Consider the following 17,745-nt stretch of genomic DNA (forward strand, 5'->3'; position numbering starts at 1 on the left):
TCTCTTTTCATCTTGAGAAAAATGGAACAATTGTACAGATTCAGATTATTTTTGAAAATTGGATGATAGCACTAATCTATAATTCTTATGATCTACTGAATATTTCCCACTAGAGAGAGATAAAGAAATGCATCCTTGTTTACTTCAGCTCATGTTAGAATTGTTTCTCCTCTCTGTCAGTTGTCTTTCCTTTCAGCTGCATGGTCTTCTGGGATTGGTTAAAAAATACTGAAGAGCTGACATTTAAAACAGTCTTAAACCTACAAATATTCCTCTCCATCTGCCACCTCCACCCCATCTACATTCTATGATCTTTATTTCATTACCCTAGGGACTTGATATTAAGATGCATTTAATAGTTTACAACAAATGTTTTGAACTAGTACTTTTATTTTTTCAAAGAGTATATCCAAGGATTGTTTGTCCATATCCACATTACCCAGAGGACAAAACCATATTCATGGCATTCATTCAATGCTGTGGCCCTTCGAAATGGACCTCACTGGATGGTCATAATAACCCCAACAAATATATCTCTAGCATTTCCTAGATCAGTGGTTCCGAAGTGTCCTTGGACCAGTAGCATGAGCATCATCTGAGAACTTGCTAGACATGCAAATTACTGGGCCCCACTCTAGATCTACTGAATCAAAACTCTAGAGATGCTTCCCAGCAATCAGTATTTTAATAAGCCCTCCAGGTGACTTTGATGCATGCAAAAGTTTGAGAACTACTGCCCTAGAGGGACCATAGGTGAGATTTCTAGAAGCACAGTATGCTCCCTTAAGGGATCTATGAAAATTACCAGTATGCATGAGCTTACTTTGAAAATAGTGTTGAAATCTCGACAGTAGTCATCATAAAAAACATATGGTAGCACTAGCAGCTTCACTTTGCAGCCATTTGACCATTTTCAGGCCACCACTATGGTAAATTAGAAGCATTCCTAATTTACAGACAAGAAAATAAAATCAGATAAGGCAGGGGAAAGCACTCTTAGAAACTGGTGTAGCTTTTTGCATCATCTGAAATTTTCTCTAATGTTAATTGCAGTAGAGATGGTTGTTACATTGCCTTTCAAAGCCTTTCTCCATGGCAAAACTGAGACTGAAAACCAGAATACTGGTCTTGTTTCCACCAGTAAATCATCCTGGCCTTAAAGTAAGACTCAGATACAAGAAAAACCTGAAGAACAAGGGATCTTTACTGTGGAATCATCAGCACCTGTTCAATTTCTCAGCCTAACCACATCCATCTGTGTAAGAGAGATTTGGTATTATGACCATCCAGGGAGATCCCTTTCAATGGACCACTGCATTGAATGAATGCTGTGGATATGGTTTTGTCCTCTTGGCAAAGTGGATATGGACAAACAATCCTTGGATACCCTCTTTGGAAAAATAAAAGCAGTAGTTCAAAGCACAATTCACTGTAAACTATTAAATGCATATTTTTTAATTTATTTATTTACTTTTGGCTGTGTTGGGTCTTTGTTGCTGCACGCGGGCTTTCTCTAGTGGCGAGCGGGGGCTACTCTTCGTTGCGGTGAGTGGGCTTCTCTTGTGGAGGAGAACGGGCTCTAGGCGTGTGGGCTTCAGTAGTTGTGGCTCACGGGTTCTAGAGCGCAGGCTCAGTAGTTGTGGCGCACGTGCTTAGTTGCTCTGCAGCATGTGGGATCTTCCCGGACCAGGGATCGAACCCGTGTCCCCTGCTTGGCAGGCAGATTCTTATCCACTGCGCCACCAGGGAAGCCCTTGAATGCATATTAACACCAACTCCCTAGGGTAATGAAAGGCCTCTTCTCTAAAGTCAAGTCAGTTTACATATTACAAGACTGCTCTTTTTCTTACAAAGAAAGAATAAGGTAAAACCAGGAAAGAGAGAACAGGAGCAACACTCTTACTACTACTGAAATTTTTTTATATCTCTTCACCAACTTTAACTTACTAGTTCATTTCATATAAAGGTTCTGATGCCCTAGAGGCCCCTTCCCAATACGGTGGATTTGATTATCTACATATTTAAACACAATTGTGTAAACGGAGCCATAAGAAAGGCTCTAAAAGGATTAATCCACTACTGTGACTTTATAAACAATTTGTGAACAAAATTATTATCTTTAATTTTGGTTAAGAATCAGAATGGTAACTGTTTTCTTGACAAAAAAATATACAGAGGTAACAGCTTTATATTTTTAATGCTAAATTAATTCCAGAAAGTCACATATAGAAGTAAGGCTTTGGGACAGTTACTTAATTGCTCTAAACCTAAGTTTTATTGCCTGTAAGAAGGTGTAACAGGATGGTTGTGAGAATAAATGAGTTAATTCATGTGAATTGCTTAGGACAGTGCCTAGCACTTAGCAAGCACACAGAATGTTAGCTAAATTATTTTTGTAACTGCAAATGTTACTCTGTTTTCAGGTTAAATTAACTACAGAATGCAGAAGTCAGTATGAACAGACCAACTAATATTGAACAGATTAGTAACAGAAAAGTTTTCAAGATAATGGATATTGTTGCCTTATCCAAAGCTATTACCATTTACTCAAGGAATTCAGATCATAACATATGTAGTCCCTTAATCATCATACTTTGAAAACAACCAGCCTAGCTAAGCTTCTGATGTGGAATTTGATTTACCTATTATAAAAACAGAAACTATACTTAGGCCCTCCGAATAGTAATTTTTAATTCACAGACACTTATAGGTCCTATTTAAAACAGAAAAGCTGAGGCAGGATTACTCTGTAGAGTATTTGGCATTCATCCAGTTGGCCCCTGATGTAGAGAACTCTTGCTGGTCTGGGAGACATGCAGCAGGAGGACAGTGGTTTTGGGGCAGAGCAGTGTCAAAATCTGTTTTTCCTAATTCAGTGTAATTCTGTAATCAGGTCCCTGTTACTGAAACAGTGCACAGATATATTTCAGTTTGGATAGTCTTAAAATGCACACATCAAAGAGGAAAACAAAAAGACAGAAAGAGGTTCCCCTTTTAATGGCTTGTCTCAGCTGATCCTTATAATAATATTGAAGTGTATTGCATGTGTGTGTGTATGTGTGCATGTATAGTTTTATAGGTGGAAAAACTGGAGCACAGAGAGTTTAGAGTCAGGGAGGGGTTAGAAACCGTACTGAGAACTCACTAGAAGTCTTGAAAATAAGATCATGCCCTTTAGAACGCGAAATGCTCAGTGTGTGGAACAATTTTATGTTACACAGGCAATAAAGTGTTCTTTCTTTTTTTCCCTTTTTCTTTCTTTCTTCCTTTCTCCCTCTCTCCTCCCTCCCTCCCTCTCTCTTTCTCCCCTCCTTCCATTCCCCCTCTCTCTTTTTCTTTCTTTTTAAAATAGATGATAAGCCAAACTTTAAAACCTACTATTCAGAGCTCCTTGCCAGCATATAACACATTGGTGTAGAAAATTAATGAATAGAAATCTCAGATAAATAGAGTGGAATGACCAGAAGGGGGAGCTCTTACGTAGCAATAGCAGAGCTCAACTGGAAGAAGAAAGTCTCTTTCCTGGCAAGGACTTAGCCAATGAAAACCCATGGCCTCTTTGTTTACTACAGCCCTCCCAACTTCCTTTTCCTCTCTATGAAAAGAGTTCTCCCCTTGACTTGCAAGGACTTGCACGTGGCTCACCATTATTGCAGACCCTGAAATATAATTCTTTGCTGATCCCACATGAACCCAGTTTTGCTGGATAATAACTGACAATCTATTTGTTTTAGGTCAGCATTGGTCTCTAGACTTAACTTTACTGATTTTCACTTCTAGAAAGGGCTTAAGGTAATATACACTTCTGAACTTTGAACACTGAGGTGAACACCTTGGCCTCGGCATATTCTAACTTGAAGTCCATGTTCTTGGATCCAAGTCATGGCTTTTCTGTCTTCCTGACTGGGCACTGAATTATTTGTGCCTATCTCAAAGTATTAATGTGAGAGTCCAATAATTAGGTGGGAAGGAAAACACTCTAAATTGCAAATTACTGGATAAATGTTAATTTTTGTTGTTATACTTAACAACCTTGAATTCTCAGTAAGTAATACTAGTTAATCTCCAAAAGAGAAACCTTGTAAAGGTGCTGTTATGTAGACCTTTGGTATGTCAGATGTTACACAATTTCAGTCATCTCTATTTATCAGCAATACACATTCAGTAAAAATACCACATGAGTGCTATACATCCTTCAGTGTAATTACCAAGCAAATATGTATTCAGCCTGTCAGAAGCCTAATATAGAGTCTCAGCCTTAGTTGTAGCCTAAAACTAACGATGGTAACTATAAACAGTGACAGATTGGATTGGCAGTCCCTGTACAGTCTCAATTTGCAATTTTGTGTTTGGCAGAACTCATAGATTTTATTACCAACAATATATTGAGGTCCAAAGGAAAAATGGAAGCATTCTGAGCCATTTTCAAGGGCTGTCTCACAAAATACGTACTGTAATTACTGAACCGTAGAGAACAATTCCTGATGTGGCATGGTGAAGGCTGTTGTTTCTGTTTTGGCCATTATTATTTTAAAGACAGGGAGTGTGTATAATACTACATCTTTCAAAAGGGACCAACGTGAAACCTTTGGGTTTGTATGTAGCCAAAATGCCTAATCCCATTCAGAACGAATAATAGACAACCCAGGAAAGAAATTCTATTTTAACGAGTGACTCGAGTGGCAAATGTTTAACCAAGGTGTAGTTTTGATTTGAAACATGGTTGGAGGAAATAGCGATAGAAAACAACTGAAGATAAGAAAAATCACAGTGAACTTATTTTCAGTTTTTCAAGTTTAAACTCTGTAATAGTTAAAAACTTTTAATTGAACTATGGAAATGTGCAAATTTACTCTTTCATATTTTAATCATACAAGCTGTAAATTTGTGAGTTATTAAAACATCACTAGTTTCATCTTCATTTTTTATTTTCTGTTAGGATGATAGTGATATTCAAGAATTAGTTCAGACTTATAAGTAAAATTAAGCAATATCTACACAAAAATACCCATTCTCTTATTTTACTTCCAATTAATTATTCTTAGTCTTTCAGTTAAATTGATGAGGTTGGGAATACCACTGTTCAAAAGCATTTCCATGAAAAATTCACCGACTGATAGAAAACATCACAGAGATAAAATTTCCCCAAATTGCAGGTCTGACATCATTTGGAAGGGAAAAAAATAGACTGATTGACATTTTTATATTACAGGTACAAAATATGAAAAGCCAAAAAGAGAATTTTAAAGTTTGATGTAAATTTAGTTACAGGTAAAACTTAAAGACAACTCAGAGAGTGAAATATGCTTTCTTTTGTAACCAAAACCCTTAACTAATCTCAGCTCCAAATGATTAATTTTACATCCTACATTTTTGGGGGTCACTTATTATTAATGAAAATAACCCCACCATCTACTCACTCTCTACCAAAACACCTTGTTTTATTTTCTTCATAGCACTTATCACTATCTGAAATTATCTCTGTGATATCTTTACTTATTAATTAGCAAGTGACCTGATCAGGTGTGTTCACAGATTACCAGCACCTAGCACATTAACTGGTACATAGGGTCTCAAAAATATTATAACATTAAAATTATAATTTAAAAAATTAGGGGGGGCATTATGTTTAGATCTCTGTTCTCCAATTTTTATACATTCCATTTTTATCTTTATTTCTTTTTTTTTTAACTTCTTTTTCTTGCTGTCTCTCTATTTGGGAAGGAAGAGAAACATTTTGTAATGAATGACAAAAAGTATTCCCTGACCTAAAAAGAATAAGTCCATAGAAACATGGGCTTTTATTATAGATTTTAAAGCCTATGAAAAGATGCATATTGATAAATTCTCTCTAGAAAAAAACTTAGCCAGCCCTCTATTTAGCCAGGCCACAGAGGAGAAAAGTTTAGTTTCCTCCCTAAAAATTTGAAATCCAATTGCAGGTATGGATTCTGATGGAATACATATTTCATAAAATAAACAGTGTTGTAGTCTTGCTGCTGTCTTTTAAATGGTAGTCTAGTGAAGTGGCTAAAAACATGGGCTCTGGAGCCAGGATGCTAGAATTTGACTTCTGACTCTTCTATTTAATAGCTATATAATTCTAGGGAAGTTAAACAACCTCTTTGTGCTTAAGTTTCCTTATCTGTAAAATGGGGATCATAATGGAAACTTCTTTTTAAGGTTGTAAAAAATTAATGAGTTGTATAGCACAGGGAATTTTACCCAGTTATCTTGTAATAACCTATAATGGATTATAACCTGAAAAAGAAAAAAAAAACCCACTATGCTGTACACCTGAAACTAATACAATTTTGTAAACCAACTATACTTCATTTAAAAAAAAAAGAATTAATCAGTTAATACATCTGAAGTCCTTGGAAAAGTAAGTGACATATAGAGAGTGCTCAAAAAACGTTCTCTATTGTCTATTCTAAGAAAAATGTCCAAAGTGATACTGTTATTACAAAATTACCTACCATAACAAGTATCAAGTTGTCTTTGTAGAGAAACTTCAGACCAAAGGTACTTGAGAGATATGCTTTTCACACATTGCAGGTTCATAAGCTATAGGCCTGTAGACCCAAGTTTCACAAACTGAAACTTGTTCACTTATTCAGTCACTTAAATAACTAATATTTATTGGATGATAAACTACAGTATTTCCAACTTCCTTTAGATGCCAGGAAGAAGTCTTAGAAGGATAATTTTAAAAAGGAAGAGCTTGAACAACAAACTGAGATATGTTTAATCTCCCTTTCTGGCTACTATCTTCTAAGAGAGATCAGAGCAAACAGAAAAATTCTCTTCTACACCATCAAGTATCCATGTTGAGGTATCACATGCCCTTCCAAGTAAAGAACCATTAAACTGTGGTGTAATCTGAATATACTAATATGTGGATCCTGAATTTTTTCTTATTCATCAAATACTTATAAGTGGCTATATTGTGTATTAGATTTAGTACTAGGCTCTGGTTCTAGAACTGGAAACAAATAAAAACAAAACAAAACACCAAACCTCCCTACTACTTTTAAACTGCTTATGATGTAGTCAGATAGAGATGAGCCACTGACGGCACATATTAGGGAAAAGAAATCCAGCCCCGCGAATTTTGATTTCAGAAATAAGTAAGGGTAGGGTTAGCTTAGTAAAGAAACAAAGAGAAAACTGTTGTAAGCAGAAGGAAGAACACATAGAAAGCCTAGAGGCCAGATGTAGCATGGTGGGTCCTGGACTGGGAGCAGTTCAGTCCTGACTCATTGTACAACTGAATCTCCTCAGGAGTTGCTTTCCTCCCCTCTTCTTTCATCCGCTTCCCTTCTCTTTTTTAATGCTAGAACCCCCACCCCCTTTGATTTTCTCATCTTTTCCCTCAGAGATTTTAAAGTAACTGGTTGAGGGGTGGTATCCAATGCATCAGTATTTTTAAAAGCCTCTAATGATGCTCTGATGAACATAGATGCAAAAATCCTCAACAAAATACTAGCAAACAGAATGCAATGGCACATTAAAAAGGTTGATACACCATGATCAAGTGGGGTTTATCCCAGGAATGCAAGGATTCTTCAATATGTGCAAATCAATCAATGTGATAAACCATATTAATGAATTGAAGGAGAAAAACCATATGATCATCTCAGTAGATGCAGAAAAAGCTTTTGACAAAATTCAACACCCATTTATGATAAGAACCCTCCAGAAAGTAGGCATAGAGGGAACTTACCTCAACATAATAAAGGCCATATATGACAAACCCACAGCCAACATCGTTCTCAAGGTGAAAAACTGAAACCATTTCCTCTAAGATCAGGAACAAGATAAGGTTGTCAACTCTCACCACTATTATTCAACATAGTTTTGGAAGTTTTAGCCACAGCAATCAGAGAAGAAAAAGAAATAAAAGGAATCCAAATCAGAAAAGAAGAAGTAAAGCTGTCACTGTTTGCATATGGCATGATCTATACCTAGAGATTCCTAAAGATGCTACCAGAAAACTACTAGACCTAATCAATGAATTTGGTAAAGTAGCAGGATACAAAATTAATGCACAGAAATCTCTGGCATTCCTATACACTAATGATGAAAAATCTGAAGGAGAAATTAATGAAACACTCCCATTTACCGTTGCAACAAAAATAATAGAATACCTAGGAAAAAACCTACTAAGGAGATAAAAGACCTGTATGCAGAAAACTATAAGACACTGATGAAAGAAATTAAAGTTGATACAAACAGATGGAGAGGTATACCATGTTCTTGGATTGGAAGAAGCAACATTGTGAAAGTGACTATACTACCCAAAGCAATCTACAGTTTCAGTGCAATCCCTATCAAACTACCAATGGCATTTTTCACAGAACTAGAACAAAAAATTTCACAATTTGTATGGAAACACAAAAGACCACGAATAGCCAAACCAATCTTGAGAAAGAAAAACGGAGCTGGAGGAATCAGGCTCCCTGACTTCAGACTATACTACAAAGCTACAGTAATCAAGACAGTATGGTACTGGCACAAAAACAGAAATATAGATCCGTGGAACAGGATAGAAAGCCCAGAAATAAACCCATGCACCTTATTTTTGATAAAGGAGGCAAGAATATGCAATGGAGTAAAGACAGGCTCTTCAATAAGTGGTGCTGGGAAAACTGTACAGCTACATGTAAAAGAATGAAATTAGAACACTTCCTAATGCCATACACTAAAATAAACTCAAAATGGATTAAAGACCTAAATGTAAGGTCAGACACTATCAAACTCTTAGAGGAAAGCATAGGCAGAACATTCTATGACATAAATCATAGCAAAATCCTTTTTGACCCACCTCCTAGAGAAATGGAAATAAACATAAACAAATGGGACCTAATGAAACTTAAAAGCTTTTGCACAGCAAAGGAAACCATAAACAAGAGAGAAAACAACCCTCAGAATGGGAGAAAATATTTGCAAATGAAGCAACTGACAAAGGATTAATCTCTGAAATTTACAAGCAGCTCATGCAGCTCAATATCGAAAAAACAACCCAATCCAAAAATGGGAAGAAGACCTAAATAGATATTTCTTCAAAGAAGATATAGATTGCCAACAAACACAGGAAAGGATGCTCAACATCACTAATCATTAGAGAAATGCAAATCAAAACTACAATAATGTATCGCCTCACACCAGTCAGAATGGCCATCATCAAAAAAATCTACAAACAATAAATGCTGGAGAGGGTGTAGAGAAAAGGGAACCCTCTTGCACTGTTGGTGGGAATGTACATTGATACAGCCACTATGGAGAAGAGTATGGAGGTTCCTTAAAAAACTAAAAAGAGAACTACCATATGACCCAGCAATCCCACTACTGGGCATATACCCTGAGAAAACCATAATTCAAAAAGAGTCGTGTACCACAATGTTCATTGCAACTCTATTTACAATAACCAGGACATGGAAGCAATCTAAGTGTCCATCAACAGATGAGTGGATAAAAAAGATGTGACACATATATACAATGGAATATTACTCAGCCATAAAAAGAAACAAAATTGAGTTATTCGTAGTGAGGTGGATGGACCTACAGTCTGTCATACAGAGTGAAGTAAGTCAGAATGAGAAAAACAAATACTGTATGCTAACACATATATATGGAATCTAAAGGACAAAAAAAAGGTTCTGAAAAACCTAGGGACAGGACAGGAATAAAGTTGAGAGAGTGGCATGGACGTATATGCACTACCAAATGTAAAATAGATAGCTAGTGGGAAGCAGCATGGCACGGGGAGATCAGCTTGGTGCTTTTCGACCACCTAGGGGGGTGGGATAGGGAGGGTGGGAGAGAGACCCAGGAGGGAGGGGATATGTGGATATATGTATGCATATAGCTGATTCACTTTGTTATACAGCAGAAACTGACACAACACTGTACAGCAATTATACTCCAATAAAGATGTTTAAAAAAATAAAACATTTATAAATAAATAAATAGCAAGCATCTAGTGATGCTGAAGGGCAAGGCAATGAAAAGAATTGAAGGTGGTACCTCACCCTTCACTACTACAGCAAGTAACCTAGGGTGGTACCCTAAGGCAGAAGGATGACCTTGAGGTGTTTTATACATGGGCAGCTTATAGTCAAGCTCACTTTGGAGCTATTCCTCTGGCTGAGTTGTGGAGAATGGATTGGAGGGGAAAAGACTGGAGGCAGAGGGACCACTTAAGAGGCTCTTGTAGTATGTGCATTACTGCCTGTGGCTTTCCTCATTGTTTCTTAAGCCTGTTCCCTTAAGTGTAGCATCTTTCTTTCAAGAAACACACAGGCTCTCATTAAGTGCTATAACTTGAGGGGGAGTTACTGAACTATTAACTCTCACAAACCACAAGTGCAAGCATTCAAACAGGCGTTCTTCTCCCTAGATGGATTTAAGCAATCTATAGACACCCTAAAATTGCGTATAAATTTTTTACCTTTCTAGGCATGTGTGTTTTTCTGGAGTAGAGGTCAACATTTTTCATCAGCTCAACAAAATGCTGTATGACCTCTAAAGGTCAATGGCACATAAGGCCTTGCAATGAATGAAATTTAGTGACATATTTGGAAATTGAGACATTTTTAATATATTCAATAGTGCTAAAAAATACAAGGGTATTTTAAAAACTTTCCCTTAACTTGAATTCTCCTGCGGGTTCTGAGCCTGACAAAGCATCAGAATAATCTAAGGAGGTTGTGAGAAGTAGAGTTCCATACCTCACCCCAGAACTGTTGAGTCAGGATGTATAGGGAAGGATCAAACTGATTGTAGTTGCCAGTCGGGTTTGGGGACCACTGAGATACTTCTTTACTTGAGGGAAATGTATTTACTTCATTATTTATGTAGAAAAGCTGAACCAAGAGCTTTCTTTTAAAGTAATGTGACATCACTAATGCTGTATCTCCCCCAATGGCGGGGCATATTCATAATCCGATTTATAATTCTAGAGAATTTTGGGGGTTGGAAGGGTTACATTTTTTTGTATGTACCTCTGCTCCTTTCTGTCCCTACTAAGAGTTGCTGTTCAGTTCTCTTCTAAGAGTGCTGTTTCTGCTGAAGATTTTTGTGCCAAGGTGAAAATCATTCTAAATTGTCTTATCTCAGCACTTAAAATGAATGGATACCCTCTTTTTTCTTTTCTTTTCTTTTTTTTTTTTTTAAGAGGCTTCCTGGTTTGAGGAAATTATTTTCACTCTCAGATGAATCTGGCCCTCGCATGCATATCCTTCTTACTTTCCCCTATTTATGCTATCTGCTCCACATCTGTATCCAGTACAAGGCAGACACAGCATGTTATCAACCACAAGAAGAAAGAAACATAAGGCTCTTAGAAATCTTGGTTCTCATTTATTGTCCTATTGAAGGCGCACGCTGGTGTATCTGAAAAGCTTTAGATGATTAAAAATGTAAGAATGTGTTGTCCTAGACAATTACAAAGGCTGAAGGGAAACCTTTTGTATATTGCTGGGCTGCAGCTATATCTCCAAGGACAGCTTGGAATAGCAGCAGCATATTATGATATTCAGAAGGACTGATTATATAGGACTGGTACAGTATTTGGTATTATTTCTTGTTCTATCAGATTTAATAATGTGAATTTGACATAGGTAAGTATTCTAAATGACAGCAACACAATTGCTGTTTTGATGCAAGACTTTCTGAAAGAGAAATATTTTACATTAGTTCCCCCCAAAAGAATCCATGCTGAGAAAGTCTAATTTAAAAAAAATACATTTTGTTTAGGACTGGGGCTAGAATTCTCTGGCAAGTTTTTCTTTATACCTACTCCCTTTTCATTTTTATTTTTTTTTCTTCTGCTTCCTCTCATGTTTCTTTTTTTCCATATTTCTACATCTCACTGTTATCCTTTTTCTCTTCTGTCATTTCATCCAGCTTCCGCCTTAAGAGTTCCGCACCCATGGCGCTGAGGAGTTTGGCAGACGTTGTCAGGAGAGAAAACATTGTATGCTCCTTCTGTAAGGACATCCAAGAAAAAGGAAAGCCCAGGAATTGGAAGGGGACCTAGTATGTGTGAGTTTTCAATCCCTTATTTTCCATAGACTCCCTTTGGTTATCCCCTTGTATTATAGGAGTTATCTTCCCAGTTATTTTTTTTTCTTATTTAATGTATAATTTCTTATTCTTGTGATAGTAACAAGGTATCGGACCCTTTTAGGTTTGGTCTTCACTCTCAACCCTAAATACCTATTAGGTAAAGAATTAGAGTCTGTTCTGTAGAACTGACAATTTTTTGATTTGCCTGAAAAGAGGTACTCCAAATCCCAAGCATACATCACATCTTATGTCCAATCTTTCCCCTCCCTGCATCGAGAACTGCACTGCGAGGGAAAATATTTTCAGGACAGCCCAGTGCAAAAAGGCTCATCTCTATAGCAGCGGCTGTCAGTGGATTGATTTTGCATCCCCTTGCCTGGGACATTTGACAATATCTGGAGACATTTTTAGCTTTTGAAACTGAAACGATGCTACTGGCATCTAGCAGGTTAGAAGGATGCTGCTAAACATCCTACAATGCACCCTCGCTTCTCCCTACTTCACCCTCTGCTGCTTAAACAAAGAATTATCCAGCCAAAATGTGAGTGGTGCCGAGGTTGTGAAACCAACCCTGTACGAGACATCAGACGTGCCCTGCTACGTGAGTTGCTTGGTCCATGCGCGACAGCAGGGAAATGTGTCCGTGAGACTCAATGCTGACTCACAGACGGCAATTGTGCCACCTTTGGGAAAACTGGCTATGCTTGTTAGACCCGATGGGTGTTTATGTGTCTGCCAGACACTTGGTTTGTAAGGGAAAGTGAAGTGGAGTCTGCTAAGCAGAGGCGGGGGGGTTGAGGAGCACAATCCGTTTAAAGAGCATTAACTGGGCATTGGCAGACCTGGCTCTGCTTTCAGCTGGTTGCAGGGCTTGGGCAAGTCACCTCACTACTCGCCACTCTAGGCCTCTGTCTCTCCTCTTATCAAACAAGAATTGGAGTGAGCTCATCTCTTCCTGTTCCAAAATTGTGTAATGAATGAAAAAGTTACCTCACAGTTAAGTGTAGTTGTTTGGCATAGCTTAGACTGGGCATCTTTTTAATCACTAGCTTCCTAAAGTTTTAAGAGCCATCTTTAAATACCTGCATTAGAAATGTATTGTCTTGAGTAAGTTTGATATCCCAGAAAGACAGAATATCCATTGGTGTTTAAATGTTGCCCCTCCGTGATGTCCTTCTTAGAAAAATCCAGTTTGTCTAGCTACTTGTTTTACCACTTACCTTGAGGAGCTGTCAGTGTTTTTCCACCAGACATACATCAACCTGGCTGACCGCTAATGCTACCTGGGAAAGACAGTAGGGTAGGGTCAGGTCTAAGGAGAGGCATTGGGAACTGTGGCCTTGGTAATGACTTCACTCCTTATCCCACACCACTCCCTTCTCTGAAAACACCCTGGGTCGATGGAGCATTCAGTGATCTGACACATCAGTACCCAGAAGTTTGTGAGTTGAGAGGAAAAGAAAGGAAGCAGGATTAAATATTTCCTGAATACTCAGCACATACGACATGCTTTACGGATGTTATCTGATTCAGTCATCACAAATACCTGATGAGATGGGTAATATTAACATCCCTTTACTGATTAAAAAGAAGGACAACCACCAAAAAGACTGAGGCTCAGAAAAGTTATCTACAAGCTGTTGAAAATGTGATTAAAGGGGATTTAAATAATAAAATAAATTTAATGGATCCACATAACTGAGGATCAAGCTTGGTCCAAAGCCTTAACACATATCAGCATTTTTCCAATTTCTTTCCTGAAGTGTTGGTTTTGGCTTTAGGCCACATTGTGCCTCCCCGAAGCTACTGGCTCTCCCTCAGGACCTCATCTCTCTTTGCTTTAGAGTAGCCTGTGGTCCCCACCCAAGCCATAGGATTCACTCTCTCACTGGCTCTTGTTGAGTCACATGTGTTTTCCCTGAAATAACCACTCTGATGATGGGGGTGAGTTGGGTCAAAGGTACAAGTTAGAAATCGATTGAATTCCTTAAAGGAATATCTGGGTGCTGTTGGAGAGAAAATCTGAAGGACTAGATATGGAGGTGGTAACTCAAAAGTTCACCAGTAGGTTAGGAAATGACCAAAGTGCCTAGAGTTTCTACTACAAAAATACTTTTTAAACAAATCTAAAACAAACTTTAAATTTAAATGTCCATGAAACAGAAAGATCAATGTCAGAATCTGGGCTACTAATCCTTAATTCCCAAGCAAGTTCTAGAAATTGTGGAGATTTTCTATGAGTAATTTAGAGTTTATTATGCAATGATATTTTGAAGCTGGTCAAGATAAGGCATGGAGTCTAAACAACAGTTCCACTAACTATGTTGTTTTTCATTGCTCATATTACTGGACACATTTTTCTCACTGATCAGTGGAAATTCTCATGAAAAAGTAACCAAGACAGATTGGTTCCCTGCATCCAACCCTCTGGTCATCTTGGAATAGGACCATGAGAAAGAATCTGAATGATTTCTAGATCCATACCAGTGTCTTTTTTTTTTTTTTCTTCAAACATCTCACCAGTTTCCAAAGATGACCGCATTTGTTTTCAGCTATGAAGTATTTCTTCATCGTTAATAATGTGACAATTTCTAGAGACTTGAGTCAACTCCATATGATTTAAAATTAAAGAAGCTAAAACTTTTAAAAGGAAGACTACATTATTATGCCTATTAAAGAGGTTTTTTTTTCCATAATCTAAAACAGAAACATTTTTAATTAAGAGAATTCACATGGTCTCAGAGAAACTCTGGGCAGCAACCACTTACCCTGTAGAAGCAAAAAACCATGAAATGTGGACATTAAGCTTATTTATCCTCAAGAAGTAAAGGGAGCTCAAAATTAAACCTGAAATGGTAGGATTCATATTAGTTGGTTATTGCATCATTTCTCTGTACAGGTGGATATCAAGTAAGAGTGAGAACAGGTTTCTGATCCATCACATAACTACCAATATACCCAAATAGTCTTTGATTAACAATATCCCATCTGGATGGAAAGTGTATCCCCTCTTTTAAAAGATTATACATTTTGGTCTGAAACCTGAGTCTGAACAAAAAATTGCTTGTGAAGAAATTAGCACAAAAATTTCAAATATTAATTTTTTGGTTTACCCCAGGCTATCTTTAAACCACAAAGGTAGAAATACTTGAAAAACAAATTTAAAAAAAGCCTCCTTTATAATGTTATCTTTTAAAACAGAAAAGAGGCTACAATACTAATATGACAATGAATCATCTATGTGGACCTATTTAGAAGCACTTATTGCCTGTGGGCGGAAGTCGGAGTGGGCCTCCGACTCTGCTTGGTGTCCCCTCTCTCTCTCTCTCTGGTACAGTTCAGCACATCGCAGTTTGAGTGACCAACACGTCAATTGCATATTCAGAGAGGAGTGACTTCGGTGGCGAAAAGTCTTCAAAATGAGGTCATGTCCACTGTCTGGATGTGTTGAAGGAATTTGGATTTTAACCTAGGAAATAATGACTTCATTTCTTTTTCCAAATAACCAAAACGTTAACTTGACCTAGAGAGCTAAGTGTTTAATTCATTAGCATCTTAAGAAAAACCAGAAGCAGTGAACGGAGGCTCAAGAAAGTGGCTAAGTACACAAATGATGGAGTTGGAAAGTCAGGGGTTCAAATACCTGTTCCACCACATACTAATTGTATAAGTTTGGCAACATATTTAACCATGCTGAGCCTCAATTTCCTTGTCTGATAAATAGGGAAAATAACAACTAACCTGCAGGGTTGTCATAATGATCAAATCAGTCAACAATGTTATCTGAAGTGCTACATGTAGCAACTGGCATTTGTAAGGATTCAACAAATGGTCTTTCAACAGTTGCTTTATAAATCAGCATCAGACTATTACTATTATCTGTCGGAAGTATGCCATGAAAAAATTCTTGCCTTTGGAAGTAGTAGTTTCAGCCATCAGTTGAGGTGTTCAAGTAGCTTCTTATGGTGTAAGGAGTATGGGCTTGATGTCAGCAGGTCTGGATTTGAATTTCAGTTCTAACACTTTCCAGCTCTGTTTAACTAGGACATGATATTTAATTTGTATGAGCCTCAGTTTTCTTTTCTTAAATTAGGATAATAGTATCTTTTTCACAATTTTGTTTTTTCCTGAGTAGTAAATAACAATCAGAACAAGAATATCATTTTTTGCTCATATACAGATCTTCCTTGACTTACAATGGGGTTATGACCCAAGAAACCCATCGTAAGTTGAAACTATCATTAAGTCAAAATGAATTTAATACAACTAACTTACCAAACATCAAAGCTCAGCCTAGCCTACCATAAATGTGCTCAGAAGACTTACGTTAGCCCACACTTGGGCAAAATCATCTAACACAAAGTCTATTTTATAATGAAGTGTTGAATATCTCATGTAATTTATTGAATAGTGTACTGAGAATGAAAAATGAAATGGTCGTATGGATGCAGAATGGTTTTAAGTGTATCAGTTATTTACCCTCTTGATCGCAGAGCTGACTGGGAACTACGGCTTGCTGCCACTGCCCAGCATCGCAAGAGTATCATACTGCATTATCACTAGCCTGGGAAAAGATCAGAATTCAAAGTACAGTTTCTGTTGAATGCATATCGCTTTCACACCATCTAAATCAAAAAATTGTAAGCTGAACCATTGTTAGGTCAGGGACTGTCTGTACTCAGTGCCATGCACTATGCTAAATGCTTTACATGCATCCACTTATTCAGTCCTTATAACAAAACTGGGAGGAGGTTATTACTATTATCTCCATTTTACAGATAAGGAAACTGAGACAGACAAAATTAAGTTGTTTGCCCAAGGTCACACAGTTAATAAGGGGCCGAGGAGGAATCATAAGTACAAGATGTCTGGCTCCTGGAGCCATGCTCACGAGCATTTCCAACATAGTGCTTGACACTGAACATTTTCTCATTCCTTCCCTGTGCACCAGAGGACCACTTAGCCACCATAGCCATATGCTTTGCTTTGTGAGAGCAAAACAAAGATGCAGACTTGCCAGGGGTAGTAAGTCAGGAGTCCAGACTTACCTTTCTTGAATGCCAATCCATGAACTAGGGTCAGATTGCCTGCAGTTAAATAAAAGATTGCTTTGAAAAGTACAAATTCCTGGGCCCACCTCTGGAAATTATGAGTCAGTAATGTGAGGTGGAGCTCGAAATGTATAACTCCCTAGGGATCCTCTTGCACAGCCAGGGTTGATAACCAATTTATACATGACTCTGTGTGTCTTCCAACTAGGAGTTTCTACAATCTTTTAAAGTTTATGAATAAAAACAGGCCCTTGATTGTTTGATTCTAAATTTTCCATTTGTAGTCAGGGGCATTTCCTCCTTCTAACTGATTAGGGAAAAAGACATAAGGTGGCAGAATCCATTGTGTTCCATAGAAAAGCTTTACACCTCCATTTCTAAAGGGTGTGGGTTTTTTTTTTAGGTTTGTGTTGTTTTAGTTATTCATTCTTTTTTTTTTAAACATCTTTATTGGAGTATAATTGCTTTACAATGGTGTGTTAGTTTCTGCTTTATAACAAAGTGAATCAGTTATACATATGTTCCCATATCTCTTCCCTCTTGCATCTCCCTCCCTCCCACCCTCCCTATCCCACCCCTCTAGGTGGTCACAAAGCACCGAGCTGATCTCCCTGTGCTACGC

At 37.6% G+C, this 17,745-nt stretch overlaps 1 long non-coding RNA gene across 1 annotated transcript in view; it reads left to right on the forward strand.

Moving 5' to 3' along the window:
• The window catches only part of LOC114890171, a 234,915-nt gene that overhangs the window by 5,693 nt on the left and 211,477 nt on the right, over positions 1-17,745 (forward strand). The window contains exon 2 of the long non-coding RNA XR_003792260.1: positions 11,911-12,048. This is a non-coding gene — a long non-coding RNA (uncharacterized LOC114890171). The remainder of the gene's footprint in view (positions 1-11,910; positions 12,049-17,745) is intronic.

Source organism: Monodon monoceros, unplaced genomic scaffold (genome assembly GCF_005190385.1).
Source record: "Monodon monoceros isolate NGI ecotype Baffin Bay Population unplaced genomic scaffold, NGI_Narwhal_1 Super_Scaffold_11, whole genome shotgun sequence".
In the NCBI taxonomy this organism is placed as follows: domain Eukaryota; kingdom Metazoa; phylum Chordata; class Mammalia; order Artiodactyla; family Monodontidae; genus Monodon; species Monodon monoceros.